Source organism: Ceratotherium simum, chromosome 25, assembly GCF_057802395.1.
Source record: "Ceratotherium simum simum isolate JZ-2026a chromosome 25, ASM5780239v1, whole genome shotgun sequence".
In the NCBI taxonomy this organism is placed as follows: Eukaryota; Metazoa; Chordata; class Mammalia; order Perissodactyla; family Rhinocerotidae; genus Ceratotherium; species Ceratotherium simum.
Genome location: NC_141924.1, coordinates 35,878,943 through 35,891,964, shown reverse-complemented (window position 1 = coordinate 35,891,964; position 13,022 = coordinate 35,878,943). Strand labels below are relative to the sequence as shown.

Genomic DNA, 13,022 nt, shown 5'->3' with positions numbered 1-13,022 from the left:
TGGATTCAAATGAAATATATTTTTCTAATTCTAATACATGGGGTAAAAAGTAAAGACTACCTAAATAAAGACAAAATGTTGTACCATATTGCAACACCCAAGAAAAATGGCACATGTTGAGAAGTTTATACTTATGGAATAATTGCAAAAGGAAAAACACGAGAGATTTGATAACATACTGAAATAATAATCTTGACAAATAATACAAATATTTTCAACAATATAGAATTCATCCTAAAAAATTCTTTTGTAAATTATATCCCCCTTTACATAAAATGTTTGCATTAAGCAGAAAGATAAAAAAATCACAAAGCCAATCAAAAGGTGGGAAACAATTTTTTCCAAATGACAATATAAGTCACAACTTATTTTATAATATATATTATGCCCAAAAAGGTGGACTATAACACACCTATCAGAATGGCTAAAAATTATAATAATACTGAATGTGGGAGAGGATGCAAAGAAATTAGATCAATCATACATTGCTGATGGAAATGTAAAATAGTACAGCCACTGTAAAAAATAGTTCCTTTTAATGCTAGGATTACCATAATGACCACCAGTTGCACTCTTAGGCATATATCTCAGAGAAATAAGAATTTATTACCTTTTTTTTTAGCCATTCTGTTAGGTGTGTTATAGTCCCCCTTTTTGGGAAAATAATATAACATATTGACTTTATAATTAGTCACTACAAAACGTCACTACAGGGGCCGGCCCCGTGGCTTAGCGGTTAAGTGCTCGCGCTCCGCTGCTGGCGACCCCAGTTCAGATCCCGGTAGCGCACCGACGCACCGCTTCTCCCGCCATGCTGGGGCCCTGTCCCACGTGCAGCGGCTGGAGGGATGTGCAGCTATGACATGCAACTATCTACTGGGGCTTTGGGGGGAAAAATAAATTAATTAATTAAAAGAAAAAGTCACTACAAAAGTAGTGACTTTGTATTGTCATTTGGAAAAAATACTTCCCTCCTTTTGATAGCTCTGTGATTTTGTTGTCTTTTAGCTTAATGCAAAAAGGTACAAACTTCCAGTTATAAGATAAATAAGTACTAGGGATGTAATGTACAACATAATGACTGTAGTTAACACCAATGTACAATATACAGGAAAGTTGTTAAGAGAGTAAATCCTAAGAGTTCTCATCAGAAGGAGAATTTTTTTTCTTTTTTTTTATTGTATCTGTACGAGATGACAGATATTAACTAAACCTATTGTGGTAATCATTTCACAATATATGTAAACCAAACCATAATGCTGTATGCCTTAAACTTATACAGTGATGGATGTCAACTATTTCTTAATAAAACTGGAAAAAAAATCTCTTATTTTCAAGCAGCAACTTGAACATAAATGTTCATATCAGCTTTATTCATAATAGCCCAAAACTGGAAACTACCTAAATGTCTGTCAGTGGGTGACATTGTACTACAAACTGTAGTACATCCATACAGAACAATATCAGAAATAAAAATGAAAAAACTATTGATAGTTGCAACAACTTGGATGAACCTCAAGGAAATGATGCTGAATGGGGGAAAAAGGCCAATTTCAAAGGATACGTACTTCAGGTGTCCATTTATATAACATCTGTGAAATAATACAATGATAGAGATGAACCACAGAATAGTGGTTGCTAGGAGTTAGGGTAGAGAAGGGCAGGTAGGTGTGCTATAAAAGGGTAGCCCATGGGAATCGTGTGAGATGGTACAGTTTAGTATCTTCTTTGTGGTAAGGGTTACATAAAGCTATATATCTGATAAAATTGCAAAGAACTATACACACATACCAACACAGACACAGAGGAAAGGACTACATACTCTGAAAAAGCTCTGTGGATTTTACCAATATCAATATGCTGGTTTTGACATTGTACGTACTTTTATACGAGATTGAAAAAATGGGGGAGGTAAGGTGAAGGGTACACAGGACCTCCCTTTGCACCTGCCTGCGAGCTTACAATTATTTCAAAAGTAAATATAATTATAAAGTAATTTCCATAAATTGAAGTGTATTTTTTGCTAACTTCTATGAACCAAGGACAGATTTTAAATCTTACTTAACTAAAACAGTCTTTCAAAAAGTCTTTTAAACATTTTTCAAATAGACAAAATCTTTTAAACACTTAAAATTTTATAAACAGATTAAGAACTCCTCACATTTAGGCACTGTATTCATTTCCTAAGGCTGCTGCAACAAATTACTTCAAATTTAGTTGTTTCAAACAACCGAAATTTATTATTTTAAAACTCTGAAAGCCAGAGATCCAAAATCAGTTTCAATGAAGCAAAACCAAGGTGTTGGCAAGCCCGCACTCCCTCAGGATGCTCCAGGGGAAAGATTATTCCATGCCTCTTCTAGCTTCTGGGGGCCACCAGCATTCCTTCACTTGCAGCCAAGTCACTCCAATCTCTACCTGCATGTTCACATTGCCTCCTCTTCCTCTGTGTGTGTCTAATCTCCCTCTGCCTCTTTCATACAAGGACATTTGTGATAGCATGTAGGGTTCATCTGGACATTGCAAGACAATCTCTTCATCTGAAGATTAGGTCTGCAAAGACTCTTCTTCCAAATAAGGTAACATTCACAAGTGCCAGGAACTAGGAGGTAGACATTCCTTTAGGAGATATTATCAGCCAACCACAGGCAGATACTATTACGTAACACTTAGTCGTATATTTGTATTATCATGTATTATGAAAAGTGAATTTGAAGGCACTTAATATGTCTTATTTATCATCATAAACTGTCAAGTGTGATCCTTTTTAGTTATCTCCTGTAGTAGATTGTTTGCAAAAACGAATATTAACAGTTCCTCCCAATACTGTACATGCTTGCTGCTCCTTCCATCAGGAGATGGACTCTATTTCTCCTTCTCTTAATTCTGGGTTGACCTTGAGCTTGCTTTGACCAGTAGAATGCAAAAGTTCCAAGACACTATGCAAGTTCCGAGACTAGGCCTGAAGAAGCCTAGCAGTTTCTGCTTTCACTCTTTTGGAAGCTAGACATAACATAAAAAAGTCCACCTGCCCTGCTCAAAGTTCCACATCGAAAGGGAGAGAGAGGAGTCTCAGTCAGCTACCAACTATTCCAGCCATCTGAGCAGAGGCCCAGGGCACAAGAACTACGGCATTGACATTCTAGCCCCAATTGAACTGCCAGTTAACACCAACTGGAACAGATGAAGCAACCAGCTGAGCCCAGCCAACACACAGCATAATGAGAAATAATAAGTCATTATTGTTTGAAGTCTCCTTCATTTTGGATGGTTTGTTATGTAGCAATAGATAACTGAAACATTTGCCTATGGGGAATATAAATTGAATATTTATTGAATTTAACTGAAAGTATAAAGATCTAACTCTACTGAAACTTAAAATATTGCCCAAGAAACTGTTCACAATGAAGCTAGACCCATGCAGAAGGGGTATGGATTAGGTTTTCAAATCTATGTAGTGATTTTATTTTAACCACAAGATAAATATTAACCTTGAAAGAGACATTTAATTAGGTTTATGTAAAGCTCCATATGCTCAGTCTTATGTTTAAGCATTTTGTATATCAGAAATGAAATAGAGATTATCATAACAAAACCAGACATCAAAATGAGCATAAGGGAATACTAGCAAAAACTCAACACACACAAAATTGATAACTTAGATGAAATGAACCAATTCCTTGAAAAACACAGAACTATTATAACTTACTTAATGTGAAACAGATCATTTAAGAGCCCTACAACTATTAAGAAACTTGAATGCATTATTTTAAAACTCTCACAAAAGAAATCTCCAGGTCCAGATAGTTTCACTGGAGAATCCTACCAAACATTTAAAGAATTAACTCCAACTCTGCACAATTTCTTCTACACAAGAGAAGATGATAAAACACTTCACAATTCATTTTATGAAGCTAGAATTACTCTGATACCAAAACCATACAAAGATAGTTCCAGAAAAGAAAACTATAGATCTATATCCCTCATGAATATAACACAAAATTCCTTAATACAACATTAGAAAACAGAATTCAACAATATATATAATAAAAATTATACACCATAACCAAGTGAGATTTATTCTAGGTCTACAAGACTGGTTTAATATTCAAAAAATCAATGATGGGGGCCGGCCAGGGGGCGCAAGTGGTTAAGTGCGCGTCTGCTGCAGCAGCCCGGGGTTCGCCGGTTCAGATCCTGGCACGTACCAATACGCTGCTTGTAAAGCCATGCTGTGGTGGCGTCCCATATAAAGTGGAGAAAGATGGGCAGGGATGTTAGCCCAGGGCCAGTCTTCCTCAGCAAAAAAAAAAAAGAGGAGGATTGGCAGATGTTAGCTCAGGGCTGATCTTTCTCACAAAAAAAAAAAAAATCAATGACATAATATACCATAACAACAGGCTAAGGAAAAAAAATCACATAGCCATATCAATTGATTCAGAAAGACATTTGACAAAATTCAACATTCATTTATGATTAAAAGCTGTCAAAAAAAAAACAACCAGGGGCTGGCCCAGTGGCATAGGAGTTATGTTCGGCGTGCTCCGCTTCAGTGGCCCGGGTTTGTGAGTTCGGATCATGAGTGTGAACCTACACCACTTGTCAGCCATGCTGTGGCGGTGACCCACATACGAAATAGAGGAAAACTGGCACAGATGTTAGCTCAGGGCAAATCTTCCTCAACAACAAAAACAGGAATAAAAGGGAACTTTTTCAACTTAATAAAAATCATCTACAGAAAACGTACACCTGACGTGACACTTACCAATGAAAAACTGAATGCTTTTCCCTTAAGATCAGGAACAAGGCAAGGGTGTCCATTCTCATACTTTTATTCAACGTAGTACTGCAAGTTCTAGCCAGTGCAATCAAGCAAGAAAAGGAAATATAAGGCATATAGATTGGAAAGGAAGAAACAAAACTTTCCATATTTGTAGACATTCTGATTGCCTATGTTGAAAATTCCAAGGAATCTACAGAACACGGACAGTACTTTTATGCTGAAAACCATAGTGTTGATGAAAGATCTAAATATAAGGATAGACACATCATGTTCATGGATTAGAAGACTCAAAATAGTAAATATGTTAATTCTCCCTAAATTGATATACAGGATTAATGTAATTCCTATAAAACTCTCAGCAGAATTTTTTGTAGATATAGATAAGATTATTCTAAAATTTATATGAAAAGGCAAAAAACTAAAATAGCTACAACAATTTCAAAACAGAAGAATGAAGTGGGAGGAATGATTCTACCTGATTTCAAGACTTACTACATAGCTACAGTAATGAAGACTGTGGGAGGCTGGTAGAAGGATGGACACACAGACCAATGGAACAGAAGAGAGTACCAGAAATAGTCCCATACAAATACACGCAACTGATTGACAAAGGTGCAAAAGTAATTTCAATGAAGAAAGGATAGCCCTTTCAACAAATGGCTCTGAAACAACTGGACATTCCTAAGCCAAAATATAATCTCAACCTAAACTTCACACCTTATATAAAAATTAACTCAAAATGGATCATGGACTTAAATGTAAAATATAAAACTATAAAACTTTTAAAAAAGAAATCATTGGAGAAAATCTTTGAGAGCTAGAGCTAAGTAAAGAGTTCTTAGACATGACATGAAAAGCAGAATCCATCAAAGCAAAAATTGGTAAACTGGACTTCAAAATTAAAAAATTCTGCTCTGTGAAAGAACTTCTGCTCTATTAAGAGGATAAAAAAATAAGCCAAAGACTGGGAGAAAATATTTGCAGACTACATATCCAAGAAAGGACCTGTATTTAGGATCTATAAAGAACTCATAAAACTCAACAATTAAAAATAATTTAGCAAATGGGCAAAGAACATAAAGACATGTTTCATTGAATATGATTTCTGGATGGCAAAAGAGCATGTGAAATGACGTTCAACATTACTAGCCATTAGGGAAATGCTAACTAAAACTACAATGAGATGTCACAACATATCTATCAGAATGGATAAAATATAGTGACAACCAAATTCTGGCAAGGATACAGAAAAACCGTATCATTCATACATTTCTGGTGAGAATGTAAAACAGTACAGCTTTCTAGAAAACTAAACATTCAACTATCATATAACCCAGCAATTGCCCTCCTGGGCACTTATCCCATAGAAATGAAAACTTATGTTCCATAAAACCTGTAAACAAGTGTCCATAGCAGCTTTATGCATAATAACCCTACACTGGAAACCACCCAGAAGTTATTCAATGGGTGAATGGTTAAACAAACTCTGGTAAACCCATACCATGGAGTACTACCCAGAAATAAAAACAAATTATTGATACACACGACAACTTGAATGAATCTACAGAGAATGATGCTGAGCGGAAAAAGCCAATTCCAAAAGGTTTCCTACTGTGTGATTCCATTTATATAAAATTCTTGAAATGACAAAATGGTAAACATGGAGAACAGATTAGTGGTTGCCAGGAGTTTAAAGGGGGTTGGCGGCAGGAGTGAAGTGGTTGTGGTTATGAAAGGGCAACTACAGGGATCCTTATAGAGATGGAGCTGTTCTGTGACTTGACTTGATCAATGTCAATATTCTGATTTTGATGTTGTAGTATAGTTTTGCAACATGTTACATTTGTAGGAAACTGGGTAAAGGGCACACAAGAACTCTCTATATTATTTCTTAACAACTACATGTGAATCTATAACCATCTCAAAAATTTTTTTAAAAGTCAACTCATTAAAAAAAATTATGCATTTCGTTTTTTTGCAAGGGAAGATTTGTCCTAAGCTAACATCTGTTGCCAATCTTTCTCCTTTTTTCTTCCTTTCCCCCTCTCAAAGCCCCCATTCGTAGTTGTATATAGTTGTAGGTTCTTCTGGTTCTTCTGTGAGCCACCACTACAGTATGGCTACTGACAGACAAGTGGTGTGGTTCTGCTCCTGGGAACCAAACTCAGGCTGCCAAAGCAGAGCGCACAGAACTTTAACTGCTAGACCATGAGGGCTAGTTCAAATTATGCATTTTTATGTTGATAAAACTGGCTAAATTTAGTGAAGCCACTAAATCTCATCTGCTAGTCTAATATAATCTTATTACTAAGAATGTTGAAAGAGGAAACTTTCTTGTAAATTCAGAAACTACACAAATCCTGGAGTCAAAACACCCATTGACTTTTATGCCTTACTTATTTGACAGCATCTGATGCCTGCATACTGTTCTCCCAAGGGTATTTGCTATTCTTTTCACTTTAAAGTATGGTTTAATCTATACTTTGAATAAATAATACAGTAATATGGTATTAAAGGGCATAGAGTGAAAAATATCTTCCCATCCTTCCCCTTAGCACACTGTAAGTCACCCCTACCTCCCTATAAGTCACCAAAGTCCTCCACAGAATATTTGGTGCATAGTCAAGCTAATATGTGTTTTCTCTCCACCTACCCAACCTGGTTTGTTTTTACACAATTATTACCATATGCATAATTCTGCATCTTGGTTTTTCACTTTAAAAAAATCTTCAAAAAGTTTTGCTCTCAATACAATAACTTGTGTGGTTTGTTTTAATTTTTTTTGGTGAAGATTGGCCCTGAGGCAACATCCATTGCCAATCTTCCTCTTTTTGCTTAAGGAAGATTGTCCTTGAGCTAACATCTGTACCAGTCTTCCTCTATTTTGTAGGTGGGATGCCGCCACAGCATGGCTTGATGAGTGATGAGTAGATCCGAGCCCAGGATCCGAACCCATGAACGCCAGGCGGCGGAAGCGGAGTGCAAGAACTTAACCACTACCCCACTAGGCCGGCCCCAACTTGTGTTTTTCTTAAATGATTGCATGACAGTTCATGGCATGAGTACATCATATATTTAGGTCATTTCTGATAATTATTTCAATGTTCAAGCAAATAACTTTGTATATCTGGTAATTGCATATCTGTAGAACAAACTCCTGGACGTGGTACTGCTTGATCAAAGGGTATGTGCTTTCATAATTTTGATAAATGCTGCCAAATGACCCTTTATAAAAGTTATTTCAATTTGCACTACCATGAGCGGTGTATGAACTCTCATATATTTCCCTCTGCCCTCTTCAATACAGTGAATAATCTTTTTGATCTTTGCCAATCTGATAGGTGAAAAAGCTCCCAGAGTAAGCATTCTATTCAAAGATAACAATCAATTAATCTTATTGAAAGGATACCTTAGTGCATTCATCACAAGGAAATAAAGTGACCTTCACGACTGAAAGCAGCTCTATCCTATTCAAGTGATACTGTGCATTTAAAACCACTCTGTAGCCCAGCCTCTAGGGCTTGTTTTTTGCCAAGAAATATGAGACAACCATTGGTCAAAGTTAATATTTAAGCAGATAAATTTGTTTATCAAAAAATTATTCACAAATACTTCCAGAAAAGTAGTTAGGACTTGTATTATGTTATAAGGCAAATTGGAAATAAATTTAAAGATGCCTACTTGAATGTTTTATGCATCAGACTATGCCCGTGGTTTTTGTTAATAATGCCATCTGCTCAGGAACCATTTTAAATTCTACTCTGCATAGGAATATATTAATACATCCAATCATGCATATGTATATAATAAAGAATTAACATACTCTCCAAAAGAAGTTGAGAAGTAAGTTTTCAGAGCTTTTGATAATCACCAAGATCGCTTTCAGATTTACCATTCTAACCATTCTAGTCAATGATTTTTTAATTGCCCAATGAACCCTAGAGTTTAAAGGAATGCAAATTTTTTACCTATACACCCACAAGTTTTATTTTACGAGTGGACGAGCATATTTTCTAACATGCACAGGGTAAAATTTGAACTGTGATCACTCGGTAAATTAATAATTATAGAGTTTAGGTTTTAGTAATTATTCTAACATTTTAAATTTTCAATAATTGACAAGTAGGGCATCTCATCTGATTACTGGTATCCCAAATAGCTATTACTCAATTTAAAAATTCTTTACTATTTGCTATGGTTTGAATGTTTGTGTCCTCCTGGCCAATTCATATGTTGAAATTCTAACTCCAAGGTGATGGTATTAGGAGGTGGGGCCTTTAGGGGTTAATAAAAGAGAGCCCAGAGAGCTAAGCAGTCTCTTCCAAAACGTGAAGCCACAGTGAGAAGGCACCATCTGTGAACCAGGAAGTGGGCTCTCACCAGACACCAAATCTGCTGGTATCTTGATCTTGGACTTCCCAGCCTCCAGAACTATAAGAAATAAATTTGTGTTGTTTAGAAACTACCTAGTTTATGGTATTTTGTTACAGCAGCTTGAACGGACTAAGACAGTATTTCTTATTTACTTTATTAATTGGATGACAGAGCACTTATTTCCTAGAAACATGTATAAATACATTTATTAATGCCATTAAAATACAATGTCTTGAGTTACATTGATCGGAAGTATAAAATTCTTTTTTTAAAATTTTTTGTTTATTGCAATAACATTGGTTTACAACATTGTATAAATTTCAGGTATACATCATTATACTTCTATTTCTGCAGAGATTACATCATGTACATGCACCCCTGTGTTCATTGCAGCGTTATTCACAATAGCCAAGACTTGGAAGCAACCTAAGTGCCCATCAAAGGACGAATGGATAAAGAAGATGTGGTATATATACACAATGGAATACTACTCAGTCATAAGAAACGATGAAATCCAGCCATTTGTGACAACATGGATGGACACTGAGGGTCTTATGCAAAGTGAAATAAGTCAGAGGGAGAAGGTAAAATAATTCTTGAATCAAGTATATAACATGCAATCAGAAAAAGAAAACATGTCAACAAACAGTAAAAGATTATCTGTCTTTCAAAATAGTGTTAATTCCTATCTTCCTGAAAAAAGAACACATTGAATGTTTCTTGCAGGAAAATGGTCAACAAATTCAGTCATATATGTTGATAATATCTTTTACTCCACCAAATATACATGGGTCATTGATCATGTAGATCGAAAAGGCACTCACACTCACAAAAATAAAATAGACGGTTCTGATGGCCCAATACTCCAAATTTAATGAGAGAAATACACGTACTCAGGGAAAATTCAGTCCATCATCAAGTACCCATTAAATACCTACTATAAGTCAAGCCCAATATTGGCCGCCGAAGACATTAAGTAGGTCTGTGTCTCAGCACCGTTCTTGCAGAAACCAGGCTGGGTGGGGTACTGAGCTCGGTGGGGTTGCTTCGTCAGAGAACGCTATTTCCTAAAGCAAACACATTGTTCCCGGTATCCCGGGAAAGCAACCAGGCACTGCCAGGCATAAAACAGCTTTAAAAACTGGGTGATGAGGAGCCCATAAAGCAACCCCTTCGTGTTTCTGGGCAGGGAACCATACAAACGGTGCAGACTAAGCTGGGTCTACCTTTAGGACCTGGAAGGGAAACGGTCGGACAGGGAGAAACGGTCGCAGTCTCATTTGCATAAGCACCCAAACACTGCTGACGTCAGCGCGCCCGAGTGCGGACCCCGCCCCGTCTTACTCCAGCCTTGCCCACGAGGGAAGAGGTTGGGAGGGGAAGGGAGAGCTGGCCACCGCAGAGCGCCAGCCTGGGGGCTTCGCTCTCCGCGAACGCGGGCTAACGCCCTTCCTAACGGAAAAGAATTCCCCCGCTGCGGCCTCTGAGACCGGGCGGGTCACATCTGTCCCCGCGACGTCTCGGGCTTTTTGATTCATTCATATTTATAAGGCTGGTATGCCTGCGTGTTACGACTCAAAGGCTCTCCCTGTACTCAAAACCCTCCTCTGCCCAGGCCACGCACAGACCAGCCACGGGTCTGGGTTTCCAATTCCTCCCACCCTTTCCTTAAAATCCCAGCACCACCACCCTCCCCGCCAGACGCGCAAATTCCTGGCTGCGCAGAAATACACAAGCTGTGCTTCCTTCAGGGGCCACGTGCCTTGTGCACCGCGAAAGGCCCACTTTAGCACCACTTATCGCAGGTTACTTCAGGCAAGAGGGAACTGGAGTCACGTGAAAACACACCGCCTTCAGTAGTCGCCTTCATCAGTTGCAAAAGCAACCAGAAGCGAATGAGGAATGAGGCTGGCTCTTCTCCCCGCCCCACCGCCCACCCGCACGAGGATCGGCTTCCAACTCACCTAGCACCGAAGCGCCTCGCTCCGTCCCGACCCTCCCAACTTTCCTCTCGGACCTGCCCCAGTCGGACCCCACCCTTCAGGCAACGCTGACTTGACTTGGCAACGACTAGTCTCTCGGGGATGTTGTGGGCAGTTTCCACTACGAGAAGGAAGGAGGGATGGCGGCACGTTTCGACCCATGTGCTTCCCCCTACACGCCGCCTCTCGCCCCCCGATGGTGCACAGGTGCAGGACGCGGAGCCTGGAGGGTCGCCCGCTGAGCCCAGCTTCGCCCTCCCAGGGCTTTGGAGCCGCCCTCCCTCCCCTCCCTTCAGGACAGAGCTTGAGTCCTTCCCGGAGTCTATCCATCCCTTCCGCTCCGTCCCCGGGCTCCAGGGTGGCTAACGGTGAGCCCCACCCTACCTAGCCCGTGCCCTTCGCGGTAGGAGCGTGTCATTACCGTTGGCGTGTCTTGAGGGGCGCCTCTGGCTGCTTCCACGTCCCGACAGTAGCCGCAGTCGCCAGAGGGTCTGGTCCAGGTGCAGTGACAGAGGCCGCGAAGGAGCGGTCTGGAGAGAAGCGGCTGCTCACCTAGGGCGGGCCCTGGGGCTGGGTGGAGGGGTCGCTGCCCTGCGCGCTGGGAAGGAGAGAGCCGGCAGCGCCTGTGTGTCGGCCTGGGACAGAGCACGAGATGCAGCGCGCGGGTGCGTGCGCGCGGGTGTGTGCGAGTGTGTGAGAGAGGGTGTGACGGAGGCGCCCACGTGCCCGGCCCGCCGACGCTGCGGCCGCCGCCAGGCTGCGGGGGAGACGGGGAGGCTGCGGGCGGCGGAGGAAGGGAGCCAGGTCGCCCGGCGGGGCGCCGCACCTCCCCGCCCCGCCGCCCTTGACGCAGAGCCGCTGCGGCTGCCCAGCCGCGCACGCCCTGCGCTCCGGGCTGAGCCTCCGGGGGCGGGAGGGACCGGGGAAGCCCGCTCCGGAGCAGAAGAAAACAAATTCCCCTGCCTTCCCGTCCTCCCCCAACCCACTCAACCGAAAGAGTAGGCACCGGTTGCCCGTCCCCCGCCTTTGTCTCAGCGATGACAATAGACATGGTCCTTCCTCGCACCCTCTGAAGATTCTCCGAGAGTCGGTGACGGGACTAGAAGTGGGTGACCCAAAGAACCCTTTTCCCTAGCTTTCTTTCCAAGCTAGCCATTTACATCTCTTGCAAGAGAAAAGCACTCTGGGCATTGGCTTCTCCATCAAATCGGATAGCGCTCAAGGATTCTGGCCAGGTTATGAAAGGCTGTTTTAGGGAGCTGGTCCTTACCCCATGTTGGTCCCTTAGCATCCGACTCTTCTCCAAGGGGTCTCACTACAAGATGAAGGCTGACTTACCCCTTGTAGCAATCAAGACATACTCATAATTAAGCCACGTGGAGAATTCCTAAAATATACATCACTGCACACAAAGCTTAGCCTCCTTTCGAAAATGGCTGAATCTTCCCCTAAACAGGGCGTGTGTCTAGAAACCAAATTTTATGTCCTTGAAACTTTTGAAATTTGAAAGAAATGGAAAATGAACCCGAAACATATTACAGCAGAAAGGTTCACTGACTTGGTGAAGGACATTTTTCACTTCCAGATGATTAATATCACCGCTAAAGAAAATACCTTTGTGCACTTTCAGGCCTTCCAACAATCCCTCAGATTTTGACGGTTTGTATCCAATTAAGACTGAACTAAAAAATAAGGCCATTGCAGACAGGTTTTTCAAGCAGTGAAAAATCTCCTGGAAAGAAATCACAAGACCTAAATTTCAGGTCAGAACATTGCTGCTAATCCTTAACTTTTACAGCAGCCAAGAGAGCTTTTTCTCAGTCTCTTCCAAACCCACCTTTAAAATATGAAAGAAAAAAATTAAATTGGATTTGATCCGCTGG

The 13,022-nt window shown here is 40.5% G+C and overlaps 1 protein-coding gene and 1 pseudogene across 1 annotated transcript in view; one reads left to right on the top strand and one right to left on the bottom strand.

The window, feature by feature from the left end:
• The window catches only part of SLC6A15 (solute carrier family 6 member 15), a 49,074-nt gene extending 37,157 nt beyond the window's left edge, over window positions 1–11,917 (bottom strand). The window contains exon 1 of the mRNA XM_014796365.2: window positions 11,561–11,917. The gene's annotated coding sequence lies outside the window, so the exon portion shown is untranslated. The remainder of the gene's footprint in view (window positions 1–11,560) is intronic.
• On the top strand, window positions 10,715–12,038 carry LOC147913773 (uncharacterized; annotated as a pseudogene).
• The last annotated feature ends 984 nt before the right edge of the window (window positions 12,039–13,022 follow it).